The sequence below is a fragment of the Somniosus microcephalus genome, chromosome 32, assembly GCF_052327205.1.
Source record: "Somniosus microcephalus isolate GS21.2 chromosome 32, FLI_Smic_1.0, whole genome shotgun sequence".
Taxonomy (NCBI): Eukaryota; Metazoa; Chordata; class Chondrichthyes; order Squaliformes; family Somniosidae; genus Somniosus; species Somniosus microcephalus.
This window is the reverse complement of record NC_141018.1, coordinates 35,904,629-35,911,725: the sequence shown is the minus strand read 5'-3', so window position 1 is coordinate 35,911,725 and position 7,097 is coordinate 35,904,629. Positions and strand designations below refer to the sequence as shown.

The window sequence follows — 7,097 nt, the reverse complement described above, 5'->3', positions numbered from 1 at the left end:
CTCATCACCATTTCCCGGCCCCCAAACTGGCCTTTTAATCTGTTTCATTTCCTGTGTTTTTTCAGTCCTGACGAAGGGTTTCGATCCGAAACGTTGACTCTATTTCTCTCTCCACGGATGTTGCCTGGCCTGCTGAATTTTTCCAGCATTTTCTGTTGTAATTTCGGATTTCCAGCATCTGTAGCATTTTTCTATCTGACGGGGATGCTTTAACCTCCTCCAGATGAACTTGGGAAGATTGAATCCGACATCTTCGGCCCTGACCACGAACTCCATTCCCTCATCACCAACCAGAATCATAGAATCATAGAATAGTGCAGCACAGAAGGAGGCCATTCGGCCCATCGAGTCTATGCCGGCTCTTTCGAAGAGCAATCCAGTTAGTCCCACTCCCCCGCTCTTTCCCATTTCCCTGCAATTTTTTCTCCTTCAAGTATTTATCCAATTCCTTTTTGAAGGTTACAATTGAATCTGTATCCACCGCCCTATCAGGCAGTGCATTCCAAAGGCTAACCACTCATTATGTAAAAAAGTATTTCCTCATGTCACCTTTTTAAGGTTGGTTGGGTTTTTTTTCATTCCTGGGATGTGGGCATTGCTGGCAAGGTTGGCATTTATTGCCCATCCCTAATTGCCCTTGAGAAGGTGGTGGTGAGCCGCCTTCTTGAACCACAGAGGGCAGTTAAGAGTCAACCACGTTGCTGTGGGTCTGGAGTCACAGAAGGCTTTCGATAAGGTCCTGCATAAGAGATTAGCATGCAAAGTTAAAGCACATGGGATTGGGGGCAAGGTACTGACTTGGATAGAGAACTGGTTGGCAGACAGGAAGCAAAGAGTTGGAATAAACGGGTCTTTTTCCGAGTGGCAGGCAGTGACTAGTGGGGTACCGCAGGGATCAGTGCTAGGACCCCGGTTATTCACAATATATATTAATGATCTAGACGAGGGAACTAGATGTAATATCTCCAAGTTTGCAGACGACACAAAGCTGGGTGGGCATGTGTGCTGTGTGGAGGATGCAGAGAAACTCCGCTATGATTTGGACAGGTTGGGTGATTGGGCAGATGCATGGCAGATGCAGTATAATGTGGATAAATGCGAGGTTATCCACTTTGGTGGCAAAAACAGGAAGGCAGATTATTATCTGAACGGCAATAGATTGGGAAAAGGGGAAGTGCAACGAGACCTGGGTGTCCTTGTGTACCAGTCGCTGAAGGTAAGCATGCAGGTGCAGCAGGCGGTTAAGAAGGCAAATGGTATGTTGGCCTTCATAGCGAGAGGATTTGAGTACAGGAGCAAGGATGTCTTGCTGCAGTTGTACAGGGCCTTGGTGAGGCCACATCTGGAGTATTGTGTGCAGTTTTGGTCGCCTTACCTGAGGAAGGATGTTCTTGCCATGGAAGGAGTGCAGCGAAGATTCACCAGGCTGATACCTGGGATGGCAGGAATGACGTATGAGGAGAGATTGGGTCGATTGGGCTTGTACTCACTGGCATTTAGAAGAATGAGAGTGGATCTCATCGAAACTTATAAAATTCTAACAGGACTAGACTGACTAGATGCTGGAAGGATGTTCCCGATGGTCGGGGAGTCCAAAACCAGAGGTCACAGTCTAAGGATAAGGGGTAAGCCATTTAGGACAGAGATGAGGAGGAATTTCTTCACCCAGAGAGTGGTGAACCTGTGGAATTCTCTACCACAGAAGGCAGTAGAGGCCAATTCATTAAATATATTCAAGAAGGAGTTGGATATATTTCTTAAGGCTAAAGGGATCAAGGGATATGGGGAGAAGGCAGGGACAGGGTACTGAATTTGGATGATCAGCCATGATCTCATTAAATGGCGGAACAGGCTCGAGGGGCCGAATGGCCTACTCCTGCTCCTATCTTCTATGTTTCTATGCTTGGAGAGGCAGAGCATTACATATTTCCAGCAGATCTGGTCCCACAGAACCGAGTATAACCCAACACTGGAGTGAAGCTGATAGAAAGGTCTTCCAGCCCTGTTATGTAAAAAGCAGAGACTTGCATTTCTATAGCGCCTTTCATAACCACAGGACGTCCCAAAGTGCTTTACAGCCAATTGAAGTTTTGAAGTTTTCTTACTGATTTATTGTAGGAAATGTGGCAGCCAATGTGTGCACAGCAAGATCCCACAATGTGATAATGAGCAGATAATCTTATTTTAGTGATGCTAGTTGAGGGATAAATATGGACCAAGACACCGGGGAGAACTCCCCTGCTCTTCTTCAATTAGTGTCAGTGGAATCTTCTACATCCACCTAAGAAAGCAGACGGGGCCTCAGTTTAACATCTTATCTGAAAGAGGCCACCCTCCGACAGTGCAGCGCTCCCTTAGTACTGCCCCTCCGACAGTGCAGCGCTCCCTCAGTACTGCCCCTCCGACAGTGCAGCGCTCCCTCAGTACTGCCCCTCTGACAGTGCAGCGCTCCCTCAGTACTGCCCCTCCGACAGTGCGGCGCTCCCTCAGCACTGCCCCTCCGACAGTGCAGCGCTCCCTCAGTACTGCCCCTCCGACAGTGCAGTGCTACCTCAGTACTGCCCCTCCGACAGTGCAGCACAAGCTGGGTGGGAGGGTAAGCTGTGAGGAGGATGTCGTGAAACTCCAGTACGATTTGGACAGGTTGGGTGACTGGGCAGAAACATGGCAAATACACTATAATGTGGATAAATGTGAGGTTATCCACTTTGGTGGCAAAAACAGGAAGGCAGATTATTATTTGAATGGCAATAGATTGGGAGAAGGGGAAGTGCAAAGAGACCTGGGTGTTCTTGTGCACCAGTCGCTGAAGGTAAGCATGCAGGTGCAGCAGGCAGTTAAGAAGGCAAATGGTATGTTGGCCTTCGTAGCAAGAGGGTTCGAGTACAGGAACAAGGATGGCTTGCTACAGTTGTACAGGGCCTTGGTGAGACCGCAGCTTGAGTATTGTGTGCAGTTTTGATTGCCTTACCTGAGGAAGGACGTTCTTGTCATGGAAGGAGTGCAGCGAAGATTCACCAGGCTGATACCTGGGATGGCAGGAATGACGTATGAGGAGAGATTGTGTCGATTGGGCTTATACTCACTGGAGTTTAGAAGATTGAGAGGGGATCTCATCGAAACCTATAAAATTCTGTCAGGCATGGACAGACTAGATGCAGGAAGGATGTTTATGATGGCCGGGGAGTCCAGAACCAGGGGTCATAGTCTAAGGATAAGGGGTAAGCCATTTAGGACAGAAATGAGGAGGAATTTCTTCACCCAGAGAGTGGTGAACCTGTGGAATTCTCTGCCACAGAGGGCGGTGGAGGCCAGTTCATTAAATATATTCAAAAAAGAGTTGGATATATTTCTTAAGGCTAAAGGGATCAAGGGATATGGGGAGAAGGCAGGGACAGGGTACTGAATTTGAATGATCAGCCATGATCTCATTGAATGGCAGAGCAGGCTCGAAGGGCCGAATGGCCTACTCCGGCTTCTATGTTTCTATGTTTCCCTCAGTACTGACCCTCCGACAGTGCGGCGATCCCTCAGTACTGAGCCTCCGACAGTGCGGCGCTCCCTCAGTACTGCCCCTCCGACAGTGCGGCGCTCCCTCAGTACTGCCCCTCCGACAGTGCAGTGCTCCCTCAGTACTGCCCCTCCGACAGTGCGGCGCTCCCTCAGTACTGCCCTTGCGAAAGTGCGGCGCTCCCTCAGTACTGCCCCTCCGACAGTGCGGCGCTCCCTCAGTACTGCCCCTCCGACAGTGCGGCGCTCCCTCAGTACCGCTCCTCCGACAGTGCGGCGCTCCCTCAGTACTGCACTGGAGTGTGACCCTGGATTTTGTGCTCAAGTTTCACTGAGTGGGCTTTGACCCACAGCCTTCTGTCTCAGTGGCGAGAGTGCTACCCGCTGAGCCACGGCTGACTTATAACACTTAAATAGCAACGGTACCTGATGAGTCAAACACGGAGAAAACCTGAGGCAGCGATGGAAGAGAGGAAGTGTCAGATCGGGGGATATTCAGGAAGATTTTCACTTTGCACTTTGAAATAACATGGGGAATAATAAGGTGCAAGTTGATAAATGAATCGATACAGGAAGCGGAATACGTCAAACTATCACGTTACTGACATGAATACAAAAGCAAAATACTGCGGATGCTGCAATCTTTAATAAAAACATAAAATGCTGGAAACACTCAGCAGGTCAGGCAGCATCTGTGGAGAGAGAAACAGAGTTAACGTTTCAGGCCGGTGACCCTTCGGCAGAACAAGAAGTCCTGGTTAGTTGCTGCCAATCACGGGTTTTCGACATTGATAGATTGTAAGAAGCCCGAGGGAAGGAATTTCTCAGTTGTGAGGTCCATTTGTGCTGCTGATGTACAGCAATAAATTTCGGACTTGTTGTAGTTTGTCTTTCTCTCAACATTTAGGTCTTGTATTCACAACAGCAGAGTGGCTTCCATAGCAGTCGCAGTTGTCTATGAACTGAAGCCCGCGCCTTGATAAATGCCGAGTATGAGTTAGCAAGCACATTAATCTCTTATTGCAGTATTTTACTGCCGGTGAGTATATGGGATGTCCACTGCAATCTCCTGTCACTCCTGATAGGCAGAATATGACAAACCCATAAGACCGATGCCTACACTGAAGATGCTAAGGTAGCAGTATTTAAAATTGAGGCAAATAGGTGCAGTGCGTCCAGCTTAGCGTACCGTTTTTAGAACAGGAATCTTATGCAATAAATACTGAAAATGCTGGAAAGACTGAGAAGGTCAGGCAGCATCTGTGGAGAGAGAATCAGAGTTAACGTTTCAGGTCGGCAGATGACAATGTCAGGTGGGCAAAAATCAAAAACGAAAGTAAGACAATAAGAAAAAATGGTCTTATTTTTAGGTTTTAAAGATCCGGTGTTTGCGAACCGAGGCCTTTGCACAGCTTGATGCAGCCGGACACTGTCTTTACACGAGGGCCCTCTGTTGGAATAGAGCTCGAATTACAGCCACAGCAAACCAAGAGTTGGTTTTCACAAAAGAAATCTTGATCTTATTTTTCAGTATGAAAAAAACTAACCACTCAGAATGCGTTTCCTCCTTCCACAACTCTCACACAGAAAGAAGGGAACGGTCATCAATGGCCACAAGCTCTTGCACAAAGCAACACTCGCAGCCCGCTTCACGCTCAGGAGGAAACGCTTTAACTCCTCCTCGTGGTTAGTGAGACCAGACACTTCAGAACACATTTCTCAAGTTAAAAACTATAGAAATGATCCATAAAAGTATAGTCTTACCTAACATTGGCCGCCACACCGCTCTCCACACTCAGCACACCCCCTTTAACAGAGGCTGAGCTCCCACCCGCTTCGCGCCCATTCACAGCGGTCAGTGCGGAATCCACTATATATACAATATACAAATCACCCTTTGTAAATATAATTATAATTGTGTGAGAAAGAAATATAGTTGCTGTCATTCTGCCATTACCCAGCAGGCAGGTGATTTGCATATATTAGCAGCCTGTCTCCAGCGACTGTCCTGCTCATTGATTCACTCAGTGGGTGGAAGCCCCGCTCTGAGAGATTTAAACAGCAACTCGCCCTCCACCGCACGGATGGGTTCAGCGGGTTAGATAAAGAGGGAAAAAGATTTAAAATCAGCTTTGGAAACTGCAAATGAAGAATTATAGAGCCGGAGGAGCAGAGCAACATCTTACGCGGATAACAACAGAAAATGCTGGAAAAACTCAGCAGGCCAGGCAACATCCGTGGAGAGAGAAATAGAGTCAACGTTTCAGGTCGAAACCCTTTGTCAGGACTGAGAAAAAAGCAGGAAATGAAACAGATTAAAAGGCTCACTGCCACACCCCCTCTAGGAATGCCTACCTTGAAGAAGTTCTGCTCTTCTCTTCGACGGGATCTCCCTTTGGCTCTTCAACCTTGTTCATCTTCATTGCTTTCAGTTTCCCTTCTCATGTTTGATCAGACTCAGTTTCACAGCCACTCTCCACCAGTCCTATCACCATCTCGTCTGGTTTTGAATACCTCTTAATGTCTCTTCGCTTCTCTTTTGTTCTCTCATCACCATTTCCCGGCCCCCAAACTGGCCTTTTAATCTGTTTCATTTCCTGTGTTTTTTCAGTCCTGACGAAGGGTTTCGATCTGAAACGTTGACTCTATTTCTCTCTCCACGGATGTTGCCTGGCCTGCTGAGTTTTTCCAGCATTTTCTTTTGTAATTTCGGATTCCCAGCACCTGTAGTATTTTTCTATCTGACGGGGATGCTTTAACTTCCTCCAGATGAACTTGGGAAGATTGAATCTGACATCTTCGGCCCTGACCATGAACTCCATTCCCTCATCACCAACCAGAATCATAGAATCATAGAATAGTGCAGCACAGAAGGAGGCCATTCGGCCCATCGAGTCTATGCCGGCTCTTTCAAAGAGCAATCCAGTCAGTCCCACTCCCCCCGCTCTTTCCCCATATCCCTGCAATTTTTTCTCCTTCAAGTATTTATCCAATTCCTTTTTAAAGGCTGCAATTGAATCTGTATCCACCGCCCTATCAGGCAGTGCATTCCAAAGCCTAATCACTCATTATGTAAAAAAGTATTTCCTCATGTCACTTTTTTAAGGTTGGTTGGGTTTTTCTTCGTTCCTGGGATGTGGGCGTTGCTGGCAAGGTTGGTATTTATTGCCCATCCCTAATTGCCCTTGAGAAGGTGGCGGTGAGCCGCCTTGAACCACAGAGGGCAGTTAAGAGTCAACCACGTTGCTGTGGGTCGGGAGTCACATATAGGCCAGACCGGGTAAGGACGACAGATTTCCTTCCCTAAAGGACATTAGTGAACCAGATGGGTTTTTACAACATTCCAGTAGTTACATGGTCACCATTACTGACACTAGCTTTTTATTCCAGATTTATTTAATTAACTGAATTAAAATTCCCCAGCTGCCGTGGTGGGATTTGAACTCACGTCTCTTAAATGAATCCAGTAATATCACCTCCATCACTCTGTTCAGAGTCCATTCCAAGTGCTGATCACTGTATGTGTCAAGGAGAATGTCTCGATATCAGTCCTAAAATTACCGTTTAATAGTTTGAACTTGTGTCCT

The 7,097-nt window shown here is 47.2% G+C and overlaps 1 non-coding gene across 1 annotated transcript; it reads right to left on the bottom strand.

Moving 5' to 3' along the window:
* Positions 1-5,055: 5,055 nt before the first annotated feature.
* Positions 5,056-5,272, bottom strand: LOC147097427 (small nucleolar RNA U3). The gene has a single exon (XR_015074427.1). It is a non-coding gene; the product is annotated as a small nucleolar RNA U3 (small nucleolar RNA).
* Positions 5,273-7,097: the final 1,825 nt, after the last annotated feature.